The sequence below is a fragment of the Acomys minous genome (genome assembly GCF_964271855.1).
Source record: "Acomys minous genome assembly, chromosome: 5".
Classification (NCBI taxonomy): Eukaryota; Metazoa; Chordata; class Mammalia; order Rodentia; family Muridae; genus Acomys; species Acomys minous.
The window spans coordinates 13,061,122-13,081,127 of NC_140494.1; the positions used below are offsets into that span (position 1 = coordinate 13,061,122).

At 45.2% G+C, this 20,006-nt stretch overlaps 1 protein-coding gene and 1 pseudogene across 5 annotated transcripts in view; one reads left to right on the top strand and one right to left on the bottom strand.

The window, feature by feature from the left end:
- The window catches only part of CAMK1D (calcium/calmodulin dependent protein kinase ID), a 398,121-nt gene that overhangs the window by 32,955 nt on the left and 345,160 nt on the right, over positions 1–20,006 (top strand). The window lies entirely within an intron of this gene.
- On the bottom strand, positions 8,750–13,313 carry LOC311597461 (glycogenin-1-like; annotated as a pseudogene). The gene has a single exon. The product of its transcript is annotated as a glycogenin-1-like (transcript).

A 20,006-nucleotide genomic window follows, 5' to 3' on the forward strand; every position in this document is an offset into this window, starting at 1 on the left:
TTTTCTCATAATGTAAAACAAACAAGAAGGAAGCAAATGAAGGTTTGTCTAACATTCCCAGAGCCCAGCAGTGAGGGAAGACGGATACAAGGATGGCACATGTGGGGTGTGTGCATGTGCACGCACGTGTCCATACACACAAGTTCTGGTTGACTCTGGACCCTCATAGTGAGATGCAACCTGTTACCTGTCAAGATTAAGAACAAGCTTGTCTCAGGGAGGGTGTGTGTTTGTATGTTAAGTCTTTGGCCATCAGGACTGTAGGGGAAGGCTTTCAGTTCTCCTTGAAGTCAGATTTTTTTTTTTTTTTGGCCTGGATTCTTGTTATTCTCCATGTAAAATTAAATTTTGACTTCAAGCTGGCTGGGGCTCTGGGGAATAGCTAGAGGTGTACTTTTTCCTGACTAAGCTGGCCCGGCTTTGTAAATGAAAATTCCAGAGGACTGTCTTTGGGAATTCCTAAAGGGCTTTAACGTTGTTGGTATCACATCCGGAGAAAATGCCCCAATCAATCAAGTTTAGAAGCTCATCTTGCTCTCAGGGTTCTCATAGCAAGGCAGGCTCACCCCAGCTGGATCACGGGGTGCTGCCACGCTCTTCATTCTTCTGCCAATTTTCCAGATGCCGTTGGAAATATATCCTGACCTTTTCTTTCTTTCTTTCTTTCTTTCTTTCTTTCTTTCTTTCTTTCTTTCATTCCATTTTGAGTACTGAATACCTTCCTGTCACTACTTAAATTGGCATGAATAAAATATGCCTCTTCAGGATGATGGTTTTCAAATGATTTCTTAAAGAAAAAACAAAGCACTCTGCTTGGTTGAACCCAGGAGGCCCGTTAAAAGGTCCTTGTAGTCCCTGTAGTGCCTTTGGGAGGAGTGGTCCCCCTTCACACAGTGTATAGTAACTACAGAAGCAAGTGCATTTAGATGCCTGAAATTGACTCTTTCCAGCCTGAAATGACCCCCACTGCTGCCAGAACAATCTGTGATGTCTGTATGAAATGTATAGGATCACTGCTACCCACAGTGGAACTTAAAATGGAGAGATGATTTGGAAATAGCACCAACAGTAGTTATAAAATAGCCAATCTGTGTATTCGTTGAGTAAATGTTACTTTTTTATATTGCGATATAACATATAGATTATATTGCCCTCTTAACCATCTCATATTTCTGATTTATCAACCTTCAGTAGGTTCACATTGTGTGACCACTACCACCATCCCTCTCCTGAACTTCCCAGAGACTCTGTCCCTGCTAAACAGGAAGTTCCCACTACCCCTCCCATCGGCTGCTGGGATCCACCATTCTGCCTCCATCTCTGTGAATCTCACAGTTTAGGGATCCCAGGAGAGTGGCGTCTAGAGGTTTTGCCCATTTGTGACTGTCTTATTTCTCCTCTTTCTCCTCCTCCTTCTTTCCTCTTCTACCTTTTTTTGTTTTGGTTTGTTTTGGTTTTTGAGACAGGGTTTTTTTATGTAGCCTTGACTGTCCTGGAACTTGCTTTGTAGATCAGGCTGGCCTTGAACTCAGAGCTCTGCCTGCCTCTGCCTCCCAAGTGCTGGGATTTAAATCATTTGCTCTGATGAGAAGACTCTGCCTTCTCTAAGTGGAAGTCAATACTGTGCAAGGTGGAAGTTGGGGACTATAATTCTATCTTGGATGATGAGGGAGACTTGACAGAGGAGCGAGGCTTTGAGGCCATTCTTGAGGCAAGTAGAGTTTAGCTCCAGGCAGAACACCTCTATGTAGGATGGAAAGAAACAGTGGCAGGGGCAGAGGACAGACTGGAAATTTCATACTCTGCACTTCATTTCTGAGAGGAAGCGTGTATGGTTTCTTTCCCCTTACGATAAGTCATTTTCAACCCTCCAGACATACAGCTGCGTGTCGTGCCAATGTACTTACACCTTTATGTTACATTAGTACAGACCCTACAGGCAAAAGGCTCTCAAGATTGTTCCCAGGCACAAGTCCCCGGGGAGCCCTGTGCTTCTGACCCATTGGGCTTCCCTCGCTTTCTCCTAGGTTTGGAGTGTTTGCAGAGGCAGGTCACAAAACCCAGGGAAATGCTTTACTTTTTACCGGCTTGTTAGAAAACACACATTGAGAACCATCAAATAGGACAGAACCGTGGGATGAGATAAGACAGGTCCCCCATTTTCTCCGCTGGCTTATTACCCACCAAGCAGACATTTTGCATCCAAACCACAGCAGCATAATTACGGCTGGATGATTAGAGCAGGGAAACTCTGAAGTCCTTTTCTTGTTCTGCCGCCTTTAAAGCCTTTAAGCACTGTTCTGTGCACAGTCCCTACTCCTCGGGTGAGTGCTGTCTGTCAAGGGTTTAACCTTCTGCCTTCAATGATGCCATGTTGGAATTCTGATTCCTACAGCCAGAATTCCCAGAAGGGTTTCCAAACTATCTTTTTGCATGTTGGGCGTGGGGCGGCCATGCTCCAAAGGAAGACATTTTCCTTCTAGGCCCCTGTGGAGACCATATTTGATCTCTTTTTGCAGTTTCATCTCATTCTTGCTTTCTGGCTGGTGCTTAGCAAAACATGCCCTTGAAGTGGCTTAAACAAGCATTTAGAATCTGGTTTGAGGTGAGGTCCACAATGGATCGATTGTTCCTTTCTTTCCCAGCCACCTGGCTGGGCTTTCTGTCCAAATAGCTGCAGCTCCGTAGGTCAGGTCACATGATCCCTGCTGTCCTGGCCACAGGCAGGTCCCTGAGTGGGGAGCCTTCATATGCTGTCCCTGTCATTTGGGTAACTAATGCCAATGCTGTCCTTTAGAGTCATGTTTCAGGCCCAGGAAGGAGAGTTTTCTGCACCATCTCCATGCTTGGCCTGCAGCTGTGTTTATATGATTTTGCAATTTTTCCTTCATCTCAACTGTGCCCCACCATCGGACCCAGCTCATCTGCAGCCATCGGTAATCTCCGTTTAAATTAATCTTTCAAAGCAGCAGATTAAGTTGATTGCTTCACACGCTTGAGTTTTGGTATCGGTACCTTTCAGCTGCCTTACAGAAGTGATTAAAATAAGAACTTCTTATGTGAGTTTTGGTACCCAGTTAAACTTATTTTTGGATCTTGTCTTAATGGTTTATTTCCATCATGTGCCTGTTTTTAACATAAAAACTGAAAATGAGGAGTGGTGGGTTTTTATCTTACCACATGTTTTTTGTGCCTTTGAGGCATCCTGGGATAGCCACACCCTTGATTCGGCTTTGTTGTGTCTTCCCGAGATACGCACGATGAATCTCCAGCATTGCTGCCTCTAGCTCTGACTTCTCTTTGCAATTAAAACCATTTATTTCTGATTTGATATAAGCAAAGGCCCTGTGGCCACTGTGCCCAGGCTAACTAGCATAGAATTTAACCCAATGTACTGTAAGCACTCGCCTGTCAATCAATCTGACCCCATGCTATGCCCTCCTTAAGGACTGGGAGAGTGCTTCCTGTTTCCTTCAGTCTCCCAGGGCCTAGGACAGTGCCTGGCTCACAGGGAGTGCTCAGTGAGGCCTTCCCGAGTGAGCAGATTCCCCATGAAAAGTTGATACAGGATGGTGAGGGTTGCTTAGAGGCAAAGTCAAAGAGAAATGTTAGCCCAGGGGCGAGTTTTGTTTGGCCTGAAGTCTGCCTAAAATTTTTTCCAAACCAATGTATGAAAAGGTTGATTCTAATGAGGACATTTCAATGCCTTCCTTCTCTAAGAATGTTTTAAGACCTAGAACGTGTTGGGACCAAGGTGGTGGGCTTCCTTCCTGTGAGCATGGTGTCTTCTTTTTTCCCTGCCATCCCTAAATAATTCCATGAAGCCACCAGTCCACCCAGCTTCCCAGTAGAGAGCAGGACATTTTTTTTTTAATCATAACTTAAGTGTGGCAAAGGATGCTGTTTTCTTATTACAAACATTGCTTATTGTAAATATTGATATCCTCAAATGAAGCAGTGGCATCACTATTTTAATTGTAACCAGTTAAATGGTAGGTAAATGCCATAGGCATTTGATTCCTATTATTATCTATTTAGAAGGTACTAGAATAAGCTGTTTTTTAATCATTGGATTTTCTACCTGTTTTTCCTCTCTTTAAGTTAGTATTCTATTCCTATAGAATTTTATCCTGGGATAGCATATTTATCCCTGTAAAATTATGTACATATGTTTAAATTAAATTTTCTGTGTCAGTAGTTTTTATATTTTTAAATATTTTATGTATTAAAATGTATTTTTAAAATCATGTATATAGTTACCCCAGTGCTAAGCTATTGATTGTTATCACATATTTGAATACAAGTATGTATTCTGTAAGTACTGTAAAGACAGAATGCAGAAGTACATTTCTGATGAAATGGGTGGAGCCTTTTCCCACTCACCATCCCCCAGTTCTGTCCATGGTAATGAATAGTTGTCACTGCTGAGAACCAATGAAACTGTGTCTAGTAAGTAACCAAGTGGAGCTGGAGTGATGCTATGGTAGGCCCTTCCTTGATAGGGTCTCACTAGGTAGCCCAGCAGGGTATAAACTCACTGTAGCCCAGGCTGGCTTCAAACTAGCACTCTTCCTGTTACAGGATTCCTGGTGCTAGGATTCTAGTGAGGAGATACTACCCAAGCTCCTTGAACTCTTTCTGAGTTGAGCTCCAGGCTATTTATTATGCTTCTGTCCCAGCTGTTGTGTTAGCCTCCTCCATCCCAGCTGTCGTGTTAGCCTCCTCCATCCCAGCTGTTGTGTTAGCCTCCTCCATCCCACCTGTTGTATTAGCCTCCTCCTTCCCAGCTGTTGTGTTAGCCTCCTCCTTCCCACCTGTTGTATTAGCCTCCTCCTTTCCAGCTGTTATGTTAACCTTCTCTTTTCCAGTAGTGTGTTTTTAGGTCCGGGAGCTTGTGCTACCTTGGGGTAAAATGGGGCCCATATATGAGTGCAATCGGTACCAGATCTTGCCCTGACTCTTAGAGGTTCATGGCACAAGGCAGTGGGAGGTAGTCCCCAGAACACACAGAAGGTTACAGGATGAGGATGTTGTGGGTGGCCAGTTCCTCAAGGATAAGACCATCATGGCTTAGTTCTGTTAGGGCCTGCCTCTGGGACCGAGTACAGTGGTACAAAGTCTTCAATGCTCAGTAATTTTTAAAAAAAATTTAAGATCTTGCTTTGCAGTCCAGTCTAGCCTTGAACTTGCTATGTAGCCCAGCCGCATCCTTCTCCTGCCTTAGCCTCCAAAGAGCTGGATGCACCACCATATTTACTTAGTAATTCTTCAGTGTAATTTAGACTACAGCCATCCTCGGCCTTTGAAGGTTGTGGATTTAGCTCCTCACTCAAACTTACTGTAACGTGGAGAGGGACCTCCTGATGTTCCTCCTGCCACGTGAAACATCCGAGTTTCCATCTGGCAGCCACAGGGGCAAGACTGACTTCTGCTTTCAGCTTTTATTCTATAAAGAAACGTCCCCTTCACAATTTACTTACTGCCACAATTTTTTTTTTTGCCTTCTGGTGGTATTTTAAAAACTATCTTGTATTCCTCCATTCACTCATTCATTTAGTGCATGCATTTGCCTGCAAGCATGCCACTGTGGGCGAGTAGAGGTCAAAGGACAACTTTCGGGAGGCAGCTCTCTTCTTCCACCATGTGGGTTCCAGGCACCAGGTTGTTGGACATGACAGCAGGTGCCTTCACCCACTGAGCCATCTCTCCAGCCCTCTGGTGGCATTTTCACAGTTTAAGTGGTTCAGAGGATGCACTGCCCTTGACTTGCTACAGCAACTTAGTACTGAGAAAGCATCAAACATTCAGTAGAAACCATATTTGAAGATTTGAATTTGAGTCCTTTCCCGCAGGCTAGTGATGTTCGGTAATGTCCTCTGGTGTCAGTGGACCCCAACCCCAAGTCATTCTGCCATCAAGGGGAAACACGCTGATGCTACGGGGTGTTCTGTGCTGCTGAGCTTTGATGGTCAGGTGAGCATATTAAATGTGCCTTCAATGTAGACTGCTTTCAAGTCAGAATAGGTTTGTCAAGACATGGCCTCATCATAGGCTGTGGAGTATCTGAAGTGTGGGGGTGTTCTTAAGTGCACGGAGGCCATGATGTATCTTTTGGAGAAGAGTCACGCTTTATAATAAAAGCTTCATTTGGGCACAAATTATGACACCACTGGCTCTGAGCTCATTGTTAATGAGCAAACATTTTGATAGAAAAGGCATCTTTAAACAGAGATTCATAGAAAACAAGGTTATGTATCGATCTGTGGATGTGGCCAGAGGCTTCGGGGAGTGCAGTACCATGTTCCTCTAGAGGCCTGAGAGCACAGGCCATGACTCTGGAAGACAACTGCAGCAAAATATGAGACTCAAGTTTATATAATTTACATATTGATGTCATGGTTCTAGGAATTAAAAAACAAACAAACAAACAACAACAAAAAAAACAATTTCAGAATACTATCTAAGTTGGAAGGATCACTGGGAACTTGAGGGCAGCAAAGACTTTTGTTTTTGCTGTGGAGTCTACCAGATGTCTCCTGGGAGCCCCACAGCCTCTTTGAAGTAAGTTCGGAAGAATTGTGTTGTAAGGATGGGACGTGCCTTCGCTGTGTGAACCCGGGCCCCTGCGGAAATGATAAGCCTGCCCTCTACCCCTGAGTTGCATTCCCCTGCCTCTGCCTTCACTGCCTAGATGCCGCTATGGACTGTTTCTCACTGGGCACTTCAAGTGCGGGCAGAGCAGTGGAGAGCCGAGTAAAGAGGGCAGCAGCAGCCCAGTGACTCTCCTCTTGTTTCACTGAAGTTGGTGTCGCAGAAAGATAAAAGGGCTCAGGGGGAAAAAAAAGCTGGATTTGGAAGCTGTTCTGGGCTCCTACTTCACGTTCAGACCTGTCCTTCTTTTTGTTGTTTGAAGTCTCATGGATTTTTCCCTTTTCTTTATATATATATATTTTGACATTGTGTGTGTGTGTGTGTGTGTGTGTGTATGTGTGTGTTGTAGATGAGTGAAGGTCAGCGGACAACTTTCTTGAGTCAGTTCTTGCCTTCTACCATGGGCCATCAAGCTTGGCAGCAAGTGCCTTTACCCTCTGAGCCATCTTTCTGGCCTTCAGCTTTCTTCTTAATAGCTGCTAGACTCAACAGCGAATCCCTCTAAATAGCACATAGAATGCACTTGCCCCGTGTTAGAGACATTTATATCCAGAGAAGCAGAATGGGTTTGGAGTTGTGACTTCTCCATGGTCTCTGTGTGGCCCTGTCCTCTGATGGGTGGAGATTCGCCTCCTTCCTCCAGGGAGGGACATAGACATTCAGAACAAGTCCTGTCCATTTGTCCCCATCTGCCTCCTGGGCCACAGCCCTAGGCTGGGAATAACTTTCCAGTCTTTCCACTCTTTATTTTGTTTTTCTTTTATTGAGAAAGAAACTTAGTACTGAGAAAGCATCAAACATTCAGTAGAAACCATATTTGGAGACTTGAATTTGGGTCCTTTCCCCCAGGCTAGTGATGCTCTGTAATGTCCTCTGGTGTCAGTGGACCCCAACCCCAAGTCATTCTGCCATCAAGGGGAAACATGCTGATGCTACGGGGTGTTCTGTGCTGCTGAGCTTTGATGGTCAGGTGAGTATATTAAATGTGCCTTCAATGTAGACTGAGCTCCAGCTGTCCTGGAACTTGACATGTAGCCCAGGTTGGCCAGGTACTTCTGCCTCTACCTCCTGAGTGCTGAGGCTGTAGATGTGTCACCTTGCTGAGCTGTACGATACGCTCCAATCACAGGCCAAGTCAGAATCTCCTCCTCTCACAAACACAGTGGTTTTCTTTCCTTTCCATATATGCTGTCTTGCAGTCACAGCTATTTAGTCATTCAGAGCCCTCCTTTGTGCCAGGTATGTGCTGGACCCCGGTGACAGGGAGCTCAGCACATCCTTCCTCACGGATTCAAAGATGTAACCGTGCATAGGAGCTGACAGCAGGGTCAGAAGTGGCTGTTTGGCCAGGAAAGTCTGGGAAGGTCTCACTGAGGAGGTGTGCTGGGCCCATGGGTTGAGTGATGGGAAGGAGTTTACCAGCTAAATAAGGGTCAGAGGACCTAAGCATGTGGTCCAGCTTTGGACAGAAGCCAGGGTGAAGGGTGAGTGTCTGTTGTTGAGGTCTAGTTAGAAAGAGGGGAGTGATGAGAGAAGATGTTGGAGATTTTATGCCATCCTCTTCTCTGTCGTCTCTGTCTCTGTCTCTGTCTCTGTCTCTGTCTCTGTCTCTGTCTCTGTCTCTGTCTCCCTCTCTCTCTCTCTCTCTCTCTCTCTCTCTCTCTCTCTCTCTCTGTCCTTTTAAAATTTATTTTCTGTGATGAATGTTTTGCCAGCACATATGTATATATACCACGTGCATATCTAGTGCCAGATGAAGTCAGAAGAGGATGTTGGCTCTCCTGGAAGTGGAGTTACAGATGGTTGTGAGCTGCCATGTAGTTGCAGAGAATCAATCCCAGGCCCTCTGCAAGAGCAACACGTGTTCTTAACCATGGAACCATCTCTCCAGCCCTTATTTTTATGCCAGACTTAGTAGTTTGGATTTGATTGATGGCAACAGGGGGACTCTAAGGGAAACTTGCCTGGGTGTGTGTATGTGTGTGAGAGAGAGCGGGGTGGGGAGAAAGGGTGAGGGAGAGGGAGAAGGAGAGGGAGAGAGAGAGGAGAGGGGAGGGGAGGAGAGGAGAGGAGAGAGAGAGAGAGAGAGAGAGAGAGAGAGAGAGAGAGAGAGAGAGAGAGAGATGGATTTGGAAAGTATAAAATCCCATTGTCAAGAGAGATGAGTGCTCAAGTGGTGTAGGGCAGACACATGGAACCCTTAAGGGATGCTCAACTCTCCTCTTTTGTCATTTTGGATTTGGGAATGTTAATTCTAGAATGAAAGTCTAAGAAGTATCATCCTGGGACAATTGAACAAAAGATAAAGCCTTCTACTGTCAGTGCACAGAGAGGGGCCCATTTGTATGGGAGGAAGGAGCTAGGGTCTGCTGAAGCCATTTATGTTGGCCTGTTTGCTAGCAGAAGAGGTATGTGGAGAGGAGTGGGGAAAGTGATGTGGTCTGAGGACCAAGGTGGCCAAGTGAAGGCAGTTGCAGCATTGGGCTGCAGGTTGGTACTTAATACCCTATGAAGAGATGCCACTTGCTTGTCATCCTGTGTTCCCATGAACTCTGCACTGTCTAATTACACGGGGGCTGAGAACATGGTTCTGGCTTCATGTGGACCTAGTTTGGCCCTTCACCAGCCTGGGATCTTGGATGAGTCCCCACTCTGTGTCTGTATATCTGTCTTGTATAACATTGGTGATAAGTCCTACTTAGTGAGGATTTGATGAGATGGTGTTTCTGGAATATGGCACTCAAAACAAAGCATCAAATAAGTTACACATGCTGATCTTATGCAAAGACACACCAACCCACAATTCAGAGTTGTTTTTGTTTTGTTTTTTTATTCAGTAAGTCTTTATTTATTATACATGGTGCTACCACAGGTGCTACCAGAGAGCACACTGCAATTTTCAAGCAGATAGAACAAAAAAAGAGCAAGTCCACATGCTGCCTTCATGGTGCATAGAAAACTGGTGACCTAACACTAGCTGGTAGGCTTATGAGTCACTCCACAGTGTTAATGAAGGCCACTTTAGCCTGAAATGGAATTACCTCCCTTGACAGGCTTTGAGCAATTCTAAATTGCAGGTCTAGTGAAGGGTGCAACAAGCAAACATGGGGAAATGGCATATCTTGTTTTGAGGGGCTATAGGTGGAGAGTCAAGTTCTGCGCCACTCGAGAGAGCCTAATGTTGCCATTCCTTTACCACACACGTTGGCAACCGAAGAATTAAGAGTTTCTGAGCAAGTCTAGGGTTAAACAGAACACCAATCATACCAGAAGTACTACTTAATAACATTTTCCCAGTTCTCACCTCTTGTCCTGCTAAAAACCTTTCATCTGGTGAGGTTTAGTGAAAGCCTCTAACCATTGTGATGGACTTCATATACTAAGTATCAGAAAAGACATAGACATGTCCACAGGAAAATGGCAGCACTACTATTGTAGGTAAGTGTCAAGTTTTCTCTGGATGGTATCAAATCTGCTCCCATGTAATCAGCCTTGCCTTGTTCCCATGGCTTCCTTTCTTATGAGGACACAGAGGGCTGTGGTGTAGCTGGGGCCTTCCCAAGGGTCAGGTGTGACAAGGCACCTGAGACGTCTTCCATCATTAGACAGGAGCAGTCGCCTTTGACAAGGCTGTAGTGTTGGAGCAGGGGTAAAGCACTGGTGGTGAAGATGTCACACCACAGGTTCAGAAACTCTAGGTGACTCACACTTGCGTCCTAGGATCCACATTTGACACTGTTTGGGGACTATAAGTGCTATTCCATGGCTTGATTCGTCCCAAGAAGCGTACAACTTTGGCATGTGTACCAAACACTTTAAATGCCGAGAGGTAGGAGTATATTAAGATGCTGCTCAGGTTATACACAAATGACAGCTGTCTCCCGAGATCTGTCATTGCCCAGCCACTAAAATATGTATTCAGTAGGCTCTGGTCCCTGCCATAAAAACTGCCTTGCCTAGATGTAGGTGCAACAGCTGGTTATATGTTTCAACTGAGGGTTGAAAGACAAAGACTCCAGAATTGTAAACCCTGGGTCCGGTGCTCTGACAATTCTTGTCTTTCAAAAAGGTCATCAATATTTGAGAGGACCAGAGTATCTGCATCCATGAACACGTATTTGGAATACTGAGTCAGTGACCAGCAATGGAGTTTCGTCAGTGTGATGCCCAACTCAGGCCTCTTCCTTAAGGTTAGATGAGCAGACTCACCACGGTTTAAGACATCTACCATGATGGCTTCATCAAAGACAGTCTCGAAAACTTTTCTCATGGAGTCTGAAACCTGCGGGGTGGTGAGCACGTCTGTCCTCCTGGTAGTTCTGTGCTGTTTCAAAGATGAACCCAGGACCAGTGCCCATTTGGTGTAGGCATCATTTGTGGTCAGCACCACAAAGGCCTGCCATAGTGCGGCCAGGTGGGGCTGTGGAGCTGGGCGCCAGTGGACGACCGAGTCAAGCATCGAGCCAGTGTTGGTTTTCAAAGATACTTGTTTTTCATTTGTTAAAGAAGACAGCACACAGCCCCTGTAGAGAACAGGGTAGAAACTTCCTAGGCAGTGCATTTAAGATATTTGATTTACAAAAGGTAAGCATGCTGGAAAGTGGTCAACCATGGTCCGTGGTAATCTGTAACATGATGCTTTCAACTTTTAAGGCCTCCCCCCCCCTTAACACTTCAATTCCTCCCCATCATAGACCTCATGGGGGCTGATACAGCCAGGACCTGAGCCTCATCTGTGTCATGGATCAAATTTCTGGCTTCCCCATTTTTGGGGTCCTAGGGTGGCACTGGGGCCAATTGAAACATTCCATTTGCTTTTGACAAAAAAGGAGGATGTATCAAAGACATCTTTTAAAAAATTAGCCATTCTGAAGAATAAGAAGTTGGGCTGAAGAGATGACTCAGCAGTCAAGAGCACTGGCTGCTCATCGAAAGGTCTTGAGTTCAATTCCTAGCACCCACATAGTGGCTCACCACTATCTATAACCATAGTCCCATGGGATCCAATGCCTTCTAGTATGCAGACGTACATTTAGACAAACCACCCGTATACATAAAGTACATAAATAAATCTTTAAAAAGAACAAGAAACTGAGAAAGAAACTACTAATTGAGCAGATGTATTTCTTAATTTTTTCAAGTGTGTCTAATTATTTTTGAAGTTCTGGTGTACCTCATGAATACATGCATCTTTTATTAGACTCAAAGACTTAAATGAGTATAGAAAAGCTATTAGATAAAGCAGATAATTATTGTTAGTTATTGCAGAAGGCTGCATAAAGATTGAGCTTCTTTCTTTCTTTCTTTCTTTCTTTCTTTTTTTCTTTCTTTGTTTCTTTCATAGAATGCTGGGGATAAACCCAGGACCTTACTCATGCTAGACAGGTGTTCTGCCTCTGAGCTAATTTCTAACTCTTGTGTTGCCCATGGTATGAAGTTACCTACAAGAGGTAGGATCACAGAAGGAACATTTAGAGACCAACTTTTCAATTATACTAATCAAGCAAGCATTCCGGACGCTGATTCACTTCTCTTATATTGCCTCTGAAATACGACGGACACACCTGCTGGTGAGGGCTTTTGGATGTGGCAATGTCACCATCGCCACCACAGGTTGAGTTGGCACCATTCTAGTCCAAAGCAAGTTTGGTTTGGTCTGTGCCCTCATATTATGAAGAGCTATGGTGTCCATTGGGTATTTTCAAATATTGAAAATAGGTATTCACTAATATTCCCTTTGGGGATGTCTATAACTGGCTTTAGCCATAAGGCCTAACTCTGGAAGTTGCCTATTCGTGGCAACGACAGAAGAACTCTGTAAGGTGATATGTTGTCTCTAGTGCAGAAGTATACCACGAAAACCCTTATGTCAGTCAGTGAGCCTTGCTGTCATGTTCTTTATAGAAAACACCATTATGTAGCTGTAGGTGCACACACACCACTGTGTGTGCCTGTACATGTTTTTGCATGTGTAGGGGCACTGTGTAGGCAGGTGCATGTTCATATGTATGCAACTGATCTCAGCTGTCATTCTTCAGAGGTTGTTTTGTCTTTGTTTGTTTGTTTGTTTGCTTGCTTTTTTTGACAGGATCTCTCACTGGCCTAGAACTCACCAACTTTGAGCCCAAGGGACCTGCTTGTCTTTGCGCCCACAGCACTGGGATTACCACCATTGTGATGGACTTTTTCCCCCTGTGGGTTCTTGGGATCACACTGAGACCTGCATCCTTGCTAGGCAAGATCTTTACTGACTGAGCTGCCTTCCTAGCCTTACACACTATTTTTATGTTCAGTCCAGAGGCAGTCGATGAACTTGTGTCAGAACTCTGCTATTTTCTCAAACCGTGTGCTGATTTATGCACCCACAGCCCCATGCAGCTCTCTTAGAAAGATTATTTACAGCCTGTAAGCTCTAAACAATGAACAGCCAACACCACCTGTAATTGCCTTGCTCTATAAATGCCCGAGTGTAAAAAGGCCCCCAAAAACCTCATTAAGAGAATCTCCCATGCATCTGAGATGCCTAGTGCCAGTGACTCAGAGAGGTGGAGCGTGCTGGAGACAGTATCCATGAAACAAGAGTTTGCTAAGCAAAGCCATCGTGGTGACATTGCTCACCCTCCTCTGAGAGCAAACACTTGGCTTTACTAGCTACGAGTGCAGTTAAGCTATTCTTACCTGAAGTAACAAGCCTCCTGCCTAGCAATCATCTGCCAGCTCCTGAGTTGTTGTTCAGGCCAGACATGGTGGCACTCCTTCAGCTTCCGTGCTGCAAAGGCTGGTCACGGGGATCTCTTTAAGTTCCAAGCCAGCCTAGCTGACAGAGTGAGTTCTAGGCCAGCCAGAGCTCTACGTAGTGAAAGTCTGTCTCAAGGGAGAGAAACAAAGCTGTTTTTCCTCTCTGATTGTTTTGAAGCCAGCAGAGTAAAAGAAGGAAATACTAAAGAAAGCAGAAGAAAATGGAGGCTAATGCTTCTGCAAATGATTTGCTTAATTTTCACTGAAGCCGGTGGCTGTGCTAAGTCATGCATCCCGTTCAGGGCCTCCTGGGTGCTGGATTTCATGGCCTGCTGCCCCTCACACCTTTGCACGGACTGTTCTAGCCTCTTTCGCTTTCTTCTTCTTGACATGGGATATTGAGGTCAGCCAAAATGTCGCATCGCAGGTGCAACTCTCCAAACCACTGGCCTTTTCTTCCTTCCCCAGGGGATTTCCCTTTGCAGGGGTCCCCAATATCCCACCTTACTCCCCAGTGTTTCTCATCTGTCTCCTTCTCACTTTCCCCATCTGCCTGAGGTCCTTTCAGCTCTCCCTAGATATGAAAGCCATGTTCCTACGCCACTGTTTCTCTTGTCCCTTGTGCTCCTGGCCAGAAATCCTAACACATTTTTGTTTTTTGGTTTATTTATTTTTTCCTACCTGGTGAAAAGAAACTGAGTCCTTAGCCCACATCCTAGGGAGACAGCTTTGTCTGCACCGAGGGAGAGAAAAGTCCCCCAAGGTACGTGCGATGTGAGACCATGGATGAAGGCCTAGTGATGAAGGAGGAATCAGGGATGGATGAAGGATGAACAACCAGGCATGAAGTACAGAGCTAATGTGCCACTCCTGGAGATGTAGTTGACAGAGTGCAGATGGGTTGAGCATCAGGGGGTGTCCTGGATAGTTTTATGTCACAAGTTAGAGTCAATTGAAAGGAGGGACCTAAATTGAGAAAATCTCTCCATAAGATCTGCTGAGGGCCTTCTCTTAGTGATTGGTGAGGGAGGCCCCCCCCCCCCCGCCTTCTGTGGGCGGGGCCACTCTGTGTCTTTAAGAAAGCGGGCTGAACAGACCTTGAGGAGCAAGCCAGTAAGCGGCACCCCTCCATGACCTCTGCATCAGCTCCTGCCTCCAGGTTCCTGTTCTGTTCGAGTTCCTGTCCTGACTTCCTTCGATGACGGACTATGATCTGGAAGTGCAAGTCAAATAGCTCTTTTCTCCCCCGCATCGCTTTTGGTCACGGTGTTTCATTGCAGCAATGGAAACACTAACTAAGACACAGGCCATGCGGTGTCATGCGGTGACGCTGAGGTGCTTTGGACGCTGGAGCTCAGCATTTTGAGTGGCCTCCTTTCTCCACGCTGTCATCACACACTGCTCACAGTCCCCTGCTGTCCATTTCTCAAGATTTTCCCGGGCTTGCCTCTTTCAAGCGCTGCAGTGAACTTCGTTATCTTATTTTCTATCCCTTGCTTACTCTTTCCACAACTTATTTACTCATCTCGGTGATGCCTTCAGCCTCTCCTTAAGCAGGGTCTAGGTAGTATCAAGTGAGTGGACGCACTCCCACAGCGCCCGTGACCGTGGGCATGACCCCTTCACTCTCGGTTGGAGAGCAAATGAGTCCTGAGCTGTGAGAATGTGCATAAATTGCCCAGTAGCATTGGGTGACAGATGCTGTAATAGACACTGTGCGGAAAGAAAGGAGGATAGGATTTGGTTAGGTGGGCTGGTCAGGAAGCCTTCTGCTATTTAAATATTTTTCTTCTCTTTTTTCCTTTTTAAAAATCTTTTTATTAATTTATTCATATTATATCTAAATTGTTATCCCATCCCTTGTATCTTCCCATATCTCCCTCCCTCCCATTTTCCCCTTACTCCTCTCCCCTATGACTGTGACTGAGGGGGATTACCTCCCCCTGTATATACTCATAGGGTATCAAGTCTCTTCTTGGTAACCTGTTATTCTTCCTCTGAGTGCCACTAGGCCTCCCCATCCAGGGGGACGTGGTCAAATATGGCGCACCAGAGTTCATGTGAAAGTCAGACCCCACTCTCCACTCAGTTTTGGAGAATGTCCTGTCAATTGGCTAAATATTTTTTCTTTTAAAAGTATTTATTTATGTATTATTGTGTGTGTGTGTGTGTGTGTGTGTGTGTGTGTGTGTGTGTACGTGTGTGGGTCATATGGAAGTCTGAGGACCACATTGGAGGGTTGGTTCTCTCCTTTTATGTAATTGAGGCAGGCAATCAATAAGGCAGGACTTCCTTCGCTGTTTCTGACCATGCAGTATACTCCACACTAGCTGGCCCTTAAGCCTCTGTCTGACTCTCATCTCTGCGTGCCACCTTCCTTGGAGTTCTGAGCTCATGGCATGCTCACTACATCTATAGGAGTTGGGCATCTGTGTCCCAAGTGCTTTACCTGTGGGACCGTCCTTCTGCCCTGCCCCCAATCTACTTCCTGTTTCTGTGAATTTGCTCATTTTAGGTAACCCCTAAAAGGAATTGTATAGAATTTGTTCCTTTGGGCCTGGATACTTTCACCGCTAGTACAAGGAGTGGTTGAATATACCAGAACCTGCTTTCTGTGGTTGAATAATATTCCATCACATGGGTAGAATACATTTTATCTGTGCTCTTGGACAATCTTGATATTACACTTTTTTATTTTCTTACTGTGTTTCCATAATTTTTGACAACTGTGTGCCATATTGCCAGTATATATTTCTCAACTGGTTGGCTTCAGAATTTTGAAGGAGATGGTGAGAAATGTCACCTCCTGGGGTGTATGTCTACATGCACCCTCTTGAGGGTGTGTATCTCTGTGTCTTTTAAGTTGAGGTCATTCTTGGCGAGCGTGTCTAGTCAAGATGACATGGGGCGGAGGCAGAACTGCGGCGAGTCAGGCAGTTCACACTGTCTCCTTTCCCAAAAGGCTTTACAGGGAAAGCCAGGCTCACAGAAGCTTAGCATTGTCCTGATTTACTGTCCGAGTCTACTCAGAGCTTCTGTCCTCCTGGAGTAATTGTGCCTCAGGATTGACACAACACCTGGGAAACAAAAATACCTCTATGGAGGCCTACTCTCTGGAGAAGATGACTTGATAATTGCTTTTATTGTTTGTTCCTCAAGGAGCTCACATCAAATATGATCAAGTGGCTAGGCAAATACACACACACACACACACACACACACACACACACACACATGCATACATACATGTTTTTGGTGGTAGTTGTTGGTTCTCTCTTAGTTACAATGACATATATTCCATGTCATCATGACTACAGCTAACCCTTTTCTGTACCTTGGTAAGGCCTGAGCTTGGTGGAAACTCAGGTCCCCTAGGCCCCATTACTGGGGATCGACCCCAGAGTCCTGCATATGCTCAGCTCTTCTACTGAGCCCTAGCCCAAGGCTCAGATTTACTTTGAAGCGTACACTTGACTTTGCATTCTTTTATTGATTACATCTGGCCAGCCTCTGCAGATTTTTTTTTTCAGGGCTCTTGGTGTTCTTGAATCTGTACTAATTACCCAAGGCAGCAGTCTAATGATTTGTTGTGGTGGCCTTTGCATATCTGTGACATTTCTAGACTGTGCCTGGTGAGCCTGTGCCCTCCTGTGTCTGCAGATCCAGTTCCACATTGTAACAAGTAGTTAAAAATCCATTCGGCTTCATTCATTTTTAAAGCCGCGAGCCTATTTCCTAGGCTTCCATCACACCGTCTCGCTAAAGGTTGGCTCGGGAAATGTTGGAGCTGGTCTGGGTGACAAGTGACCCAGGACAAGATGGCTGCAGCAGGCTTCTTTGTTATTATTTTCTTGCTTCTGAGTCAGGGCCTCATGTAGCCCAGGCTGGCCTCAAACTCCCTCTATAGCTGAAGGCCACCTTGAACTCTGAACCCCTCACCCTCCTCTGCCTCCTGCTTGTCCTGAGTGCAGGTCTGTGCCACCACACTCAATGTATGTGGTATTGGGGATCGAACCCAGGACTTTGTGAATGGTAGGCAAGCACTTAACTAGTTGAGCTACGTCCCCAGATCTCATATTCAGTCTCTCTCTTCTTATAATGGTGTTAGTGTTAAGCCCAGGGCCTCTCACAGGCAAAGGAACAGCATCCTAAACCCCAGCCTTCCATGTCTTGTTCGCTTACTCATAAGCATATCTAAGCATTGGCGTAATGCCGAGAACCTGAACTCAGAAGTTTCTGGCTTTGGTTAAAAAAAAAATAAGATTGTACCTTAGTGCTTTGGCTTCTATGTACACAAAGTGAATTCATGTTACAATCCATATTGTATGCAGTCCCTGCAGAAGCAGACACCTGAGTATTGTTTCCTTCAACCACAGACACAAGGCTCTGGTGTATGTGTGTGTGTATATATTATATATATATGTATATGTATGTATGTGTGTATATATATATATATATATATATATATATATATATATTTTTTTTTTTTTTTTTTTTTTTTTTTTTTTTTTTTTTACATAGCAGAGGTAGGTGGTGGTAGGAGCGTCTGGTAAGACCTATAACGAGACAACAGAGATGCTACCCTCTCTCTCTCTCTCTCTCTCTCTCTCTCTCTCTCTCTCTCTCTGTGTGTGTGTGTGTGTGTGTGTGTGTGCGCGCGCACGCATGCCACCCACATGCTATGCTACTGAGCACATCCCCAGAACTACGTTTTTGAAGACAGTATTTGATAAGAAGCTCAGACTGGTCTTGAATTTACCATGTAGCCCAGGCTGGCCTCAAACACGCAATCATCTTGCTTCTATTTCCTGACTTTGGCTTATCAATAAAACTATATTGTAAATGCATTTTAATTTCTAGCGCTGGTTCCTTACAATCATATTGTTGATAACAGTTACAAAGTTAGGAATCCAAATAGTGATTCTAAAGCAGAGGGCAGAGCGTCTGCTGCTGTCTTTGGCTGGCTTACTCAAGGCTGGAGTTTGAGCCTGTCAGAGTGGGTTGGTGTCCCAGGTGACAAATGGGCAGAGATACAAAGAGAGCCAGGGCCCTGACCACACAGACAAACTCATTTCCATTTATTAAAGGGACCGTGTTTCCTTACCACAGTCCCCTCTTCTGTTTCCTGGGACCCCCCTCTGCAGTGTGAGCTGGGAGCCTGAGTGACTCTGGATAGGTGCTACAGAAGGGGAGCCAGGTCCCCCAAGCCAGCTCCTCTCGATAGGCACAAGAGGAAGCAAAGTGGGATGAATATCTAATTAAAAATGAAACCAGTCATAAGTTGTAGCAGATGCCCGAGGTAAGACTAACAAAAACAAGCCATGGTAATGTGGGGACGTTTGGCACTAAATCTTCTAGCTCTGCCCCCCATCTTCTTTCTTTTTGATGAATCACTTGCTCATCTGTGTTTGGGCCTCCTGGGTTCTTTCTCCCTCCCTGGAAAGAGTTGGTGAACATCCTCCAGCATCCTCCAGCTGCCTCTTTCTATATTTAACTCCCGATGAGCCTGAGACTCCGTCCTTTCCAACCTTGGGTTGGGTTCTTAAGAATTGGTTCTGGGAGTCTGAGAGCCTCAATGTGGGTCTGGGCAAAGTGGAGCGTTCTATAGAAACCCAATCTCTTTCTCCTCTTGTACGTGGTGTAAAATAGAGTGTGCTAACGGTGGTGGCGATGGTGCGTCATGGTGACGGGGTGACGGTGGTGTGTGGTCCTGATGGTAATGGTGCTCTGCTACTGCTGGTGTTAAGTAGTGAAGGTGATGATGGTGTGTGACGGTGACGGCAGCGAGGAATGATGGTGATTGTAGTGATGGCGATGGTATGATGCTGTTGATGTGTGAGCGTGATGAGCGTGTATGATGGGATCATAATGAAGATGATGTGTAATATGACGATGGTGATGTGACAACGGTGATGAGGGAGATGTGACAATGCTGATGGCATGAAGCTGTTGGTGGTGTATGATGGCAGTGCTGCTGCTGCTGCTGATTCGTAGTTATGACAATGATGAAAGGGACATTGAAATGTGACACTGAGAAGCTCTTGTCACTTGCTGCTGCTTATGTATCTTGAATTATTGGAATCAGAATAGTATTGACTTTAAATGTCCTCACCACATAGCTATCACATATTGCAGATGTATACGTTGCCACCTTTTGTTTGGAAAAAAAAAAAAACGCCATATTTTCAGAGGTTGTGATAAGGAGCCTGGGCCTGCCAGTCTTGAAATCAGGTTGTCTGAGCTTCTGCCTGAGTTACAGGACCATATTGCTTTCTTGACGTGGTTTTCAGGCTGGCCCTGTGCTGGGCACACAGAATGGCTGGGGACTTGAGACTTTACACTTCTAGTAAGCTTCTAGGAGATGTGGATGCCCTGATCTGAGAGTTACTCACCGTATCATCCTAACCACCAGCAGGTTTTCTCTCGTCTGCCATAGAATGAGAAAAAGGATGTGGTCCAGTTTTCAGAAGTTTTAAGTATTGAGTGGAAAAGATTTGCTATTACCATTCCAACTCTCTAGTGGAAAGATATCTTTTCTTTGATGACATGAAGATGATTATATGCTAGTTTGGGTATACTGACCTTTACAGAATTAGAGTTGAGGGCTGGTGGCTCAG